This window comes from Apteryx rowi, unplaced genomic scaffold, assembly GCF_003343035.1.
Source record: "Apteryx rowi isolate R43461 unplaced genomic scaffold, aptRow1 scaffold_76, whole genome shotgun sequence".
Lineage (NCBI taxonomy): Eukaryota > Metazoa > Chordata > Aves > Apterygiformes > Apterygidae > Apteryx > Apteryx rowi.
This window is the reverse complement of record NW_020451049.1, coordinates 1,774,036-1,786,899: the sequence shown is the minus strand read 5'-3', so window position 1 is coordinate 1,786,899 and position 12,864 is coordinate 1,774,036.

Here is a 12,864-nt window from a genome sequence, read left to right as displayed (position 1 = left end):
GACCCGAAGCCACCCCTGCGCCCTCCCGCAGAAGGGCGAGGCGGCGGCGCGAGTGCCCGCTGTCCTGTAACAGCTCCGCGCCCCACCGGGAAAGAGAACCGCAGAAAACCGCCCCACGCGGCACCGCCACCAACCACCCAGCACCTCGCTCGCTTAACACCGCCGCTGCGCGTTTCCCTCTCTCCGCCCCAACCAGCCAATCACCAGCCGGCCGAGGAGGGCACGGGCGCAATTGACAGATGGTTCTAACCAATCAGAACAAAGCGGCGGGCGGGCCCTCGCACACGAGCTATTTTAAAATGCGCGGCCGGTAACGGAAGAGCGCTGCCAGTGCGCGCGCGGTGGGGGCCGTGAAAGCAGTTTGGCACGTTGAGCGCCGGCAGCGCCGCGTGACCCGCAGCGGGGCGAGCGCCCGCCCGCCCAGTGCTCGCCGCGCTGTCAGCGCAGCGCTCCCCTCCCTCTTACCTTGGGGGGGGGGGGGTTGTTTGCTAGCCTCACCGTTAGCTTTTTCACAAGCACAATGGTAATTTTTGTATCCTTCGGCTTACATCCACCCTCTGAAAGTAATTTGGGCCTTGAGGATGGTCTGGTGTGTGCTTGTGTTTGAGGGAGCGTTTGCTGTCGTGCAGGCTCCTGTTGAACAGCTAAGCAGAATAGGTTTCTTTTCGCTTTCCAGTGTTTGGTTCCTGAAGGCTGTCAGCATCGCTCAGGGGTCGCAGGCACGCAGCTGCAGCCCTGAACCTGCGGCACTTGCATGGGCATACATCAAATGCACCAAAAGTCGATAAAAAGTACGGGATTAGTTTTCAAGTTCTTTAATTTGTTGCTATTGAAATGCTGTGGCCTGTTGTTTCCATCTCACAAATGAAAGACTCAACAAACAAACCTGACTTATACTGAAGATAGCAAAGCTACTGCCTTTAAGATTAAATTTCACCACCTTTTCAAGTGTCCACAGCYTTTTTTTTTTTTTTTTTAACCACATCTAATTTGTCTGTGAAGCCTCTAGTAAGAATGACTTAGGAGTATATTACATTAAATGAAGTTTGTGGCATTTTGACTGCAATTCAGTGTCCCTGTTACCTGGCAAAAAACTCCATGTGTTTCAGATCTTACTGCTTACTGAAAGTATGCAAACAAGTYTCTTAAATTCTAATTTAAGAAAACCCTTTAGTATTTTCTTTGTATTTCATATAGGTGACATCTTACTGGATGGGTTACCATATACAGCCATTTCTGGAGTACAAATTACTCTTTGCTACTGTAGGATATAGAACTCAACAGCTGTTCAACCTGTTCCAGTATTTAACAGCAGCAGCTCTCTAGAAATCATAAAAATTTGCAGTCAGGTTTTTCACTTTATGATATGGCATAAATAAAGGAGAAAATCAAAATAACCAACAAGAGTATTCAATGTCTACCTTATTATCTCCTAGTAAACATCGAAGTCAAACCTAAGAACTAAGGACTTTCTTTTTCTTGCTGACCCCTATTTCTCTAAAATAAATTAATGATCCTTTTCTCCCTTTGTTCCACAGGTGCTAACTGGGTATTACTGTTCTCACTATCCCCTTGCCCACAGGTGCTAGCTGTTTTTTTCTCCTCAGTAGTCTAATTGTTCAGCATAATTAGGTTTTACTAAGAACAACTGTTTCTAACCTGTAGATTTTGCTGTGACTTGTCAGATGTGCTGAAGAAAGTCTGAGCTGAGGATTTTTATGCCTTTTCTAATAATAAGCAAGGCAAGGTTTATAGGGAAATATTTTTTATTAGTTGAAAAAGTTTGCATACCTGAAAGGTTCTCATGGCTAAAACAAAACTTTCAGCTCAACACTCCCTGAAATGCTGCTTTTCTTGTATTAGAACTAGAAGAATCCTCAGCAAGCAAATTCCTGAGTACATCCTCTATTAAAAAAAAAATAGATCTAGTTAATTTTAAGATTTTATACAATGTGTAATTGTATCAGATAAGTTGGAATAATTGTAGGGTATAAGCCTCCTCTAAAAAGGCACTTCTGCCAGCAAATTCTACCTTCTTTTCATTTCTTCCCCTTTCTCTCATATAGTACTTGATTGTACTGTGCATTCAAAAGATGTATCCCATTCATTTATCAGTAACCATCCTTTGGGAGACTGAAAACTGAGGAGGCTGATTGCATTTTCACTCCCATTTCTAGGAGTGACAACTGTTCACAACAAAATAACAGTTTCTGTCAATTATAATTACTTTTTTATATATATATACTCACCACTCTTCCAAACTAATGCCATATTTTAACTGACTTATTCCTAATGAAGGCATACTAGAGGATGGGAAAAGAAGACCAGGCTCAGAAGAATGTTCATTATTTATCAGAGTACTTACTTCTCTAGTGCTTTATCGAATCAGCACCCTAGTACATATCTGCTTAATTTTTAATCCTGACAAATAGAAACGTGGTTGAAAGGATCATTTTACAGGAGTTATATATTCTTTGGAAAAAGCACTTGGCACAAATTCTGCCTAGAAAAATTACTTAGATATGATATAATATGCTATTTGCCCTAAAGCTTTATATTGTTCCTATTAATCTCTAAGAGACACTGAGTTAGTTTCTTCACAAATGTCTGCTCAAAACTGTCACAGATCAGAGGGATGAGGAATAAGGGCAGAGTCTTGGCAAGATTATGACATTTATTCCTTTGAGTAAATTTGAAAATGTGAAAAAGGTCTTTTTCTAACATATTTTATTTCACAGCGCTGCACCAGACATTTGCTGTAACACAGAAGTCCTTGATGTTTTGTAGCTTCTGTTTCATTGGAATGGTAGCAAGCCCCAGCACATATATTCCTGGAGTGGACTGTTACTGCAGTTGTAATATGTTTTAATAGAAACATAAGCTGCCTCCCCCCCCTCCTTTTTTTTTGTCAGAGTAAGTTTTACTATGGCCTGGAGCAGGAAAAGAGGGTATGTAGTACTTCTGCACAGTGACAGGTTTGATATGTGGGTAGTGCAAATACTTTAAAAGGAAGCAGACATCCTTTGAAGTTTACACAAAGGTCTCTGTAGAAAACCTAGACATAATATGATTGTAAATCTAATTATAGTAAGCTGTCTAGAAAAGCTTAATTTCAGTCAATCAATCCATTTTATTTCAGGTTCCATTTTATCAAGTAGTTGCAATGCCTGTTTAGTAGGCTCCTCCTAACAAGGCATTCTAGTGCCTGAAGGGTCTTTCTTCTTAAAAGGTACCATTTGTTCTTGTTCAGTTTTCTTCGTTAAAAGAATAGGGATCTTTTTTAGTTATAAAATCTCAAAATCAGATATTGCTGAAATAAGCATTACAGAGAAGAAAATTAATTGTAAAGAAAACATCATATGGAAGTGCTCTCTTTGCTTTGTCAACCACTTTGGGGCACACATGCAGAAAATAGGCCGTATGATTTTAACATGCAGATGTGCAAATAATATGAAAAAATGAATCCTGAAACACGTTCTTTGTTCAGTTATACTAATAAGAATATCAGGAATTCCACTCAAGTGATTTAAATCAGTTGCTGAGTGTAGTGATGTAAAATGTGCACAACAACATACAAAACATGCTTACTTGTCTTTGCCCTTATGTCCTTCAGAACTACTGCTTACTGCCACCTGTATCTGACTCTTAAAAATCTGTACTCTCTGTGACCAAGCCATACTTTTAATTACTGAGAGAAACAGCTGTTTTCTGGCAGTACAACTAATCCATGGAAGGGAAGGAACAGATTGGAGTTACCGAAAAAAATAACACAGCAAAGGAATGGTGGAAGAAATAAATGTTAGAAAATGGATGGAAAGAAAGGAAGGAGGAAAGGGCCAGGGACGATAGAGAGTCCTTCCCTTGAAGACTGTCATTTTTTGATCCTATATGGTCATAAAGCATGTTTCTGTCTACTTTTTAGGCAGACATTTTAAATGAATTCTGAAGTGGCAATATATCCTGTGCATGTCTGTACAGCAGCAGTTAAAGAGGTTTTACTGTTTTAGTACTTCTGAAAGTTACTACTGCCCTAAGAACCTTGAGACCAAACTTTTCTTTCCACAACTATGTGAAGCACAAACACCTACAGAATAGACTTCCTTTTATTTTGCCACTGATGTCTCGGTGCTCGTCTGAGGACTTGAAAGATCAGAGACAGTTCACTCTCAATTACTGCTCAGTTTTTGATTTCTCTGTAAATATTGTCAGAAATTATTTCAATTTATAGTAGTTTTTGTGCAAGTTTTATAACATGTTTTCAGCACTGGAACCAAATAGGCATCAAACTATGAAGTCTGTGGTCATATCTGATCTGATCTAGATATTAACTGGAAGTTTATCAGCGAGCCTAAAGATATTTATATCACATTACATTCTGTGCCTTCTTTAATCCTTTGGTAAATAAACTGTATTGAGTGGAATAGTTGAGAACAGGATTTTATTTTTACTTTTCTTAAATATTCAAATAGATCAATAGATAATACTAAATAGTTCCTAAATATGTAAATTATCTTAACTGTAGTTTAGAAAATGGAAAGAGTGCCACTGTTTCTTTAGGCTGTTCATACTCTGCTTTGAATTCCAGCTTATTCTGAGAATCCTAAAAGACATTGATTTATCAGGCTCACACCTTTTAATTCATAACGCAGCTGCTGTGAGCTGCTAACTAGATGTTACGTCAGGAAACTCAGGACTATCAATGCCAATTATAGTTAAACAACTTACAATGCTTCCTTGTAATGTTCTTTAGATTTTTCCTGAGGCTTTAAGGAGTGTTTAGACATGCAATTAAGAAAGTCTAAATCAATGTAACCTGTTTTTCTGAGGTTCTTCCATTTGTATGTTTAACACACAAAGAATCCCATGACTTACCCTGCTTTATTTTAACAGTATTTTTCAAGTAAAGCTGAAGGAATGATTTTTAAATGCCTTTTTTGTCTCATACAAAGCTTAGTGACATAATCAAAACTATAATAAACAAAAAAAAAAGAGAGCCGCTACACTATAGAAAACTATAAACAAAATTGGAGTTTTCTACAGGTTAACTGTTTCTGATTTCTGATAAAGTATTACAACAGTGAAACAGGAAATCAAAATAAACACTTTTAAACCTACTGATCATTTACTCCATCTTAGTAACCACCTGTTTTGCCGATTCCTTTAATGCAAGTATAAGAGTTAACTGTCCTCAATTTAGTGAAAAGACAGCATATTTTGCCAAATGTGCTGTAAGAAAGGATGTGCTACTGGTAAAGAAATTGATTTCTACGTTATTAGTTATTTCTTGGATAGCCACTAGGTGGGAGTATGTTATTTTAAAAGAAAGCATGTCAAACATGGCGCTTTTTATTTTGAAGTAGGTATGCAACTCTCTTTCCCCAGCACATGGGAGGTCATGTAATACAGGCTAAACCATGCTGAGTTTTAACTGATTTTGGATATGCAATGCTTGTGTCTATATTGGACGCTCTGCAGAAACTGCCCTCCTTGCTGTTCCCCCAGTGGTAAGAAGAGTAGAAGCTGTAGGACACTTGCACATTGTCAACTTGAAGGTTGTAGGCAGCTCGCTATGTCCCTGGACCTAACGTAAGCAAAAACTTACTAGAAGTGGCACCCTTCACCAAGAGGAACTCGTATCCAAACAAGGGACACAAGTACTCTGCATAAACAAGTTATATAGAAAACCACAAGGACAGTGGCCAAAAAAGATTCTGAGGATTGACTATAAAAGCTAATAATAAAAAAGCATTGCTACCCCCCACCAAAAAAAAAAAAAAATCAAAAGCCAGACATTTGCCAGATAGTCGGGGAACTGACAAATGATAAAGATATGAAAAGGGCCTTCTGAGGAAAATTAGGCCATAGCAAAAAATCTAAATTGATTTTTTTGCAGTAATATTCAATATAAAAGTGTTCAGAGAAATTCTCAGTGTAAACCCATTCCTTTTTAGCATGGAATATATCCTCACACCAGCCATAAACTGAGGGTGTCAGCAGAAACCATTTAGGACAGATTAGTAAAATCAAAGTAACAAGTTGACAAGACTGGGTGCATTCAAGAATTCTAAAAAACTCCAATATGAAATTGTTGGGTTGATAGGTGCAATGTGCAACACATTCCTGAAGGCAGCTATGGTACTAGAAGTGCCAAGTTAGAAGGACATTGTTAGAAGAACTCCAGCACAAATTTGTGAAACTGCAAAACAGTAAATTTCAATTCCACACCAGGAATATCTGAGAATTGTAAGACTATAAATGGAGAAAATGAATGCAAAATGATTATTCATTGTTCCTTGCAGTATGAGAGGGGAGGGGGAGGAGAAGCAGCTAATGTAATCATCAGGCAGACAATTTAAAATAAAGTGCTTTTTCTTATAAAACAATCTTGCCACAGAATGTTTCAGAGGCCAAACAGGTAAGTTAAAATGGAGTAAGACAAGTTCATGGAGGGTAAGTCCACTGGTGAGTATTAAGCATGAGGAAATGAATGCAACCTTCAAAACAGGAAGTTCATGAATTGTTGCTTACTTAAAATTTTGAGACTATACCAAGAAAGACTCTCTCTGTATGCATACCCTGTCCCTAAGCACTCACTATTGCTTATTGGTGGAGAAAGATATGGAGCTAAACTGACCTTTGGATATTGCCAAGTACATTCCTATATTCTTATATTGCTGAAAAATTTGGCCCTCATCTTTAAGCTTCCAGGCTCTCAAAGGTAGTTAAGTTGTTAACAGTGTCTGGCTCTAAAGGACACTCTTGCTGTAGCTCTGCATTGAGAGTCCAAGTTTCCTACAAAATTAATGGGAGTAGTTGTTTTCACAGAAGAAATATCTTCAGAAGCCAGCTGTAGAGTGCATTGCCTAAACTAGCAAAAAATTAGGTGGAAATACAGGTGGCAGGACAGAAGGAACTGTCTGTAGACAGCTGTCTGACTAGATTTGAAAAACTACAAAAAATAAAAAAGCTACACTATTTATAGCCTGTAAAAGTCTTTATATCATAATTCAATGTAAGGTTCATAGCGATCAGGCAGTTCATTTCTGAACATCATTACTGAATTTCCACAGGTACAAGATATTGGGGAGGTCAGGAAATGGGAGGGAGTATTTCATATCTAATCTCGCTCCCTGTGAAGTCAGTGACAAAGCTCCTGTTGATTTCAGCTGGAAGAAAGGCAAGTTAATGACGCTGTTGTAATAAAGAAGATTGGAGTACTGTGCACTTGATGGTGGATCTGGTGAATKGCTAAGAATCTGTCCTAACAGGGTAATTTTAAATACATGGTGCTAGCAAAGTGAATGTTGTTCTTCTCTTTTGGATTTTTTTTTAATATAACTTACCTTACTATTTTTAATTAGGATCAAATATTTTGTCTACAAACAGATATCTCACTCTTATCCTGTTTTCTCTTCCTGCTCAATTATACAGTAAGTTTACAATTAATATGTCACTAATTGAGTGTCCTTCCCATAACAACAGACTGTTGTTGCAAAGGTTTGTATTTAATTGCAGGATTGAGTACTGTCTGAGAGAGAGCTCTTTAACACAAATACTCCCCAAACTGAAAAATGCAAGCAACAAAGTTGTTGAGGGAAAGTAATTTCTATAACTGGTTTGGGTGGGTATTTTAAGTTTGCCTGTAAAAAAATCTTTACAAGTCATAAAAACCTCATTATAATTTTGAAACACATTTCATGACTATGTATCAGGTCTACTTCCTGTGCAATTGTCCATGCTTTAACAGTGTTAGATTTACTGGAATTCATCAAAGACATCAGAAATAGAAATGCTCCATTCCTCATTGGAATTTCAATATATTAGCCAAGCAGAATTATTACAGAACAAATTATACTGCTTTCTCCAGGCGAGTTTTTGAAAAGACTATTCCCAGTCCAATCCCTGTCTGCTAAATAAATGATCAAATTGTACAAGTAGCTATTTTAGAACAAGAATAGAATGGTTCCTACATACGGTGTGACTGAAGCAGTGCTACATGCTCTCAAAAATTGGGAGTAATAGTTAAAGAAAAAAAAGATATCTTTACCATGTGATTGTCAGTGCTAAATGGCTGGTGTACTAGATGAAGAGATGTTACTTCTGCCTCTGTTTCTCAAGACCATATCCTAGTTTACGACACATTTAGAATTGCAAAGGAGCTGAGTTTTATGTACACCCAATGGAACATGGCTATGTGACTATGGGTAGCAGAGACTACATCTTCAAGCATACTTGAGGCATTGCAAACTTACACGCCTTCCAGTCTGGGGTGATTCTCAACCCTCAGTTAGGCATTCAGGCTCCTCTTCTAAAGCCCAGGACAAGTTAGATACCTCAGGAAGGACTCCTCAGAAACCGTCTGAGCTGGAACCTGTGTAAATGAATAATGAGAGGCTTGGGATGGAACTTTTACAGTTTTGGGAATATCTGCATGACTGGAAGCACAGACTCCTAAGCTTTTGCTTCAGGCAAGTTGGTATGACTACAAAACACAAGGCAGGATCATGAGATGATACTAGTTCAGGTTCCAAAAGCAACAGAGCTGTGATAGCATGATGCTGAACCAAGCAGCCTTGGTCCCCTAGGGCTAAGCGCAGTTCTGTATTTCACATAGTTACACTATTTCTGATTCTGGAGGCAACCAAGTCATCATCAGCTCCAGGCTACTTACACTGTGTACTACCACATCATTTAGACAGACTCTGTAAGAATGTGGTTGAAACCAGGTGCCTCCTTCCTCCTGAGCATTTGCTTGAAATTAAGTACAATCTTGTCTGCAGACAGAAATAGCAGAAGTTAACCTGTTTAATATCTAACTCTAATCTTTCCACCAGGGGTACAGGAGACTTCTCATTATATTCACACCCCCATTTCTTCACTTTTGATTAAAATTAATTACTAACTTATTTTTCCTACTGTGTGGCAGTAGCAGACCCACCCTTCCCTGTGTTTCTATGCAGTGCTACATGGAAATGTGCAAGTCCACAAAATTGCTAGGATTGCAGGTCCAAAGCTGTGTTGGGCCTAAGACTATGCAGAAGCTTTAGGTAGCCTGACAAGTTTAGCAGAATATAAGTCTTCATTTGCATGTGGTCTTAATTACATAAAGTAGTATACCTCCTTAGTCTCACGGAGTACTGTGATTTCACAGGCAAAAAATTGTCTTCTGGTAAGGAACCATGCTTTGTATTTATTCAGTACATTTAATGCAAGGAACCCACAGCCTTATGCAAATATTAACCAAGTCTTGTAGCTGGCCAGAGTATAGGGAGATTATCATCATCCCAGCTATAGAAATGGGAAAGAATAAAAAAGAGAAACTAAAGGCAATGGTTAAAGAGGTACAGTGGTTACATCTTGCTTTGACTAAATTAACAGTACACCAAAGTAGCAAACCTTTGATCTAACCTGAGTCACTTCTTTATTTTTACCTGGAAGTTTCCTGAATGACTGCAGTTTGTGTTGTGACAAAGTCAAAAACGTCCCAGTCTGGGTGTTTCTAGTTCCTGGAGAAGTCTGAGGTCTAGTCCCCACTCAGAACCTCACTGGGGCCTATAGACATGAGAAGCAACACTGAGGGCCCTTAGGGACCTAATATGCAGAGCCCAAACTGAGTTTGAGCCAACACAAAGTGGTCAAGGAGCCATTTTCTCTCAAACTCAGAGCCCAAGCATTGCCTGACTTTATAAAAATAGTCYGATAGTCACATTCCTAGAGCAAGAGGTTTAAGATTAGAAAAGGTGAAAAAAGCCACCTTGTAAAAGCCCAGTGAGTCTCCTGGAAGGGCACAGTCCCCTCAGACTGAGAAGGGCCTAGGAACCAGGCCTCCCACATCCCCAGAAGCTCCACAACCATTCCCCTTTTGCACTTGTTTAAACAGTAGTATTGCTATTTTCATTCAAGTGCTGCTTCATCAGGAAGAAACTCAAAGGTTTTGAGTAACAAATGGACAAAGGCAAGTCTAACCTTAAAATTCTGGTCAGAGTAACCAACTAAAGATTGGAGCACAGGTCCGTGTACTTGTACATGATTGTCCATACTTCTTGACTGTTTCATGACACCAGTTGCAGCCCATGGTAACAAGTGCTCTTTCACTTGGGACAACACAGGCCAGGGAGCATTACCTGTAGAGGTGAGAGGGCAGTAGAGGTGAAGAAGGGAGTTTAGCTATACAGACACATRTCACAGTGCACCACCCCATGGTCAAAAAATGGGCCCTAGGCCCATTTTATCGCTAGCTTAGATTACAGCCTGTAGCATTTAGGGTGCATTTCTCAAGTTAAGGGAAGGCATGATAATTTGTTTAATCTCAGCCCAAACAGGGAGCCCTGTCTGGGGCTCCCTAAACTCAAGCTGGGACAGGAGAACAGGCACATCACTGTGCCCTGTGTGCCCACTTACGTAGCTCAAGATGAAGCTCCTGCATTCTCCCTCTTCAGAGGCACACGCCTCTCCACTCACAGACCTGGCCTTCAGCATGTCTAGTAAGCCCTGCTCTCACAAGGGAAAGAAACTTACCTATCTACCCCTCTTACTTTCACTGCCCTATTCAGAACAAGCACCTGTTTTTTGGTGTTGTGATGTAGTTTTAGGGGACTACAAAGCTGAAAAATCACACTATTACAAAGCAGAGATAGTGACTCCTTTCTAATTACCAGATTTGCGACAGAGAGGAGGCAGCTAGTAAAACAAGGGCCCAGGGTTTGATAGAACTCCCTAGTAACAACAGGATTGAAAAAAAAAAAAAAAACAAAAAAAACCCTCCTTACAGAGTATCTCATAGAAAGGTGTCTACTCTGTGAGAGACAGATACAGTAATCATAAATCAGCAGTTTCATCACAGACAGAACTGCTATTCTGCAATCAATGTAATTTTAAGTCTCCTGTAGATCCTGCCATTTCTTAAGCACTTAGGACCCTATCCTAAATGTACCCTGTACTTCAGAAGATAAGTTATGCCATGGTGCAGAGCTCAGAATCTAGTTTTAAGGAGTTACTACCAAAAAGCAGCCTCGGATATTCTTAGTGATATATTCCTGTAATGGAGGAGATAGTTTATTTTGTCAGCACAGCATTCTGAAAGATTCCTTTAAGGGTTATGGGAAAGTGTAACATGCTACAGCAAAGAGCTGCAAACCAGTAAGTTTCTGTATCGTAATTTCAGATGAGTAAATCTGTTCCTAATGATCTGTTCCTAACTGCTTAGAGGGATCAAGTCCTAAACTATCATAAAGTGTAAGTAGCAACTGGCTCCTACAGTCACCTGAGAACTTTAATGGGAAAAAAGAGATTCTAGTGACTGTCTAACACAGTGCTGTATCATTCAGTAGTGTGTGATACTTTATTTAATGTGAGAACATGCAATATATAATACAACACCATATCATTTGTAGAGATCATAGTTCTAACATTTCTTGTTGCCACAGCTTGCTTTCTAAAACCTGTCTGGATGATGACAAGTCACACACAAGTTTAATTCCCTCTTCCCCTCCCCCCCAGACTTTAACTAGTATTGCTATGATTTTGTTTTCATTAAAAGCCTCAGTGGTATTTATATGTAGCAATCTCCTTCAGCACAGGAGGACCCAAAGGTGAAATCAAGCAGGAGATGGCTGTTCAGCCACAAAATGAATCATTATTTACATTCCAAGCTAAAATAAATACAAACAGAAAGCTCAATGTTCTAATCTCTTCATTTAGCAACATTTTTTTCTTTAAAACACAGGTTTTGTAAAGACATTACTAGTGTTGTAAATGGTCATTTTATTTCTGTTTTCTTTGGAAAGCAGAAGTCTATCCTTTTCGCTTGTCTTCACTGCTTGCATTTCCCAGTGGCACAGTGGTGATGGTTAAATTCCTCCATTACATATTCAGGTTTAACCAAACAATTTTTCCAAACAGCCCTACCACTAAAATGAAGTGCAGCTCTAGATTTACACTCCCCATCACCACCACTTACAGTTACCAATGAACAACGTCACTTCTAAACACACCCATTTCCAAACAGCTGTACTGCTCCAGTTTCTAGTGTTTTTCCTTTTTAACTAGCTCCTTCACTTCAATGGCATCATAGTTGAGCTCATCTGAAATGCAATGCTCCACCTAGAGCAAGTAGTTATTTTTACTCAACTCATTGCAGAAAAAACAGTTGACACTGACATTTACCAAAATATTTCAGAGCAAAAACACCACCCGCTGAGCTGAACATAAGAATTCATGCCTGCTAGACTTGTTCTTCCCTGAGTATAACTGATTTGACTCATGCTTGACTTTAACTAACAAAATTTCCAGGTCTCTGCTAGAATGAGAGCTGGTAGGAAAAAATTCTAAACATACAGCTCAATTTCTCCCCATTTACCTCTACTAATTGCTAATGAAACGACATAATAGGACATTCTAAACTGTTTCATGGTATTTTGTAAGCTTCTTAAAGTTCACACTTTAGAGGATTTCCTTTCAGCATTTCCTAATGCAGCTGGAAGTCTGTAAGGAACTGGTTTCATTCCTGTCATACTGACACCTATCAAAGTCCTAACTTTGTCCCCCCATCCTAACTTGGATGCTTCCTTCTCAACATCATTAGCAAAGCAGCAGTATTGGTCCTTTGATACTTCTGAAGCTAGAGCAGCAACATTTCTCTGCCTTCCAACAATACTACTCATGATTTGGTTACTAGTCATGACCCCAGTGTTTATTGTATAAATGACTCATACGAATTACTGGAATTCTTATAAATCTCAAGTAAATAAAGGGGAAAAGAAAAGCCCACCTGTAATCAGACACCATGTAACTGCATGTTAATGGATCACTCAGTGCTCTACTGGGATATGTTACAGAAAGGCTATAACATTATACTCAGTTTCA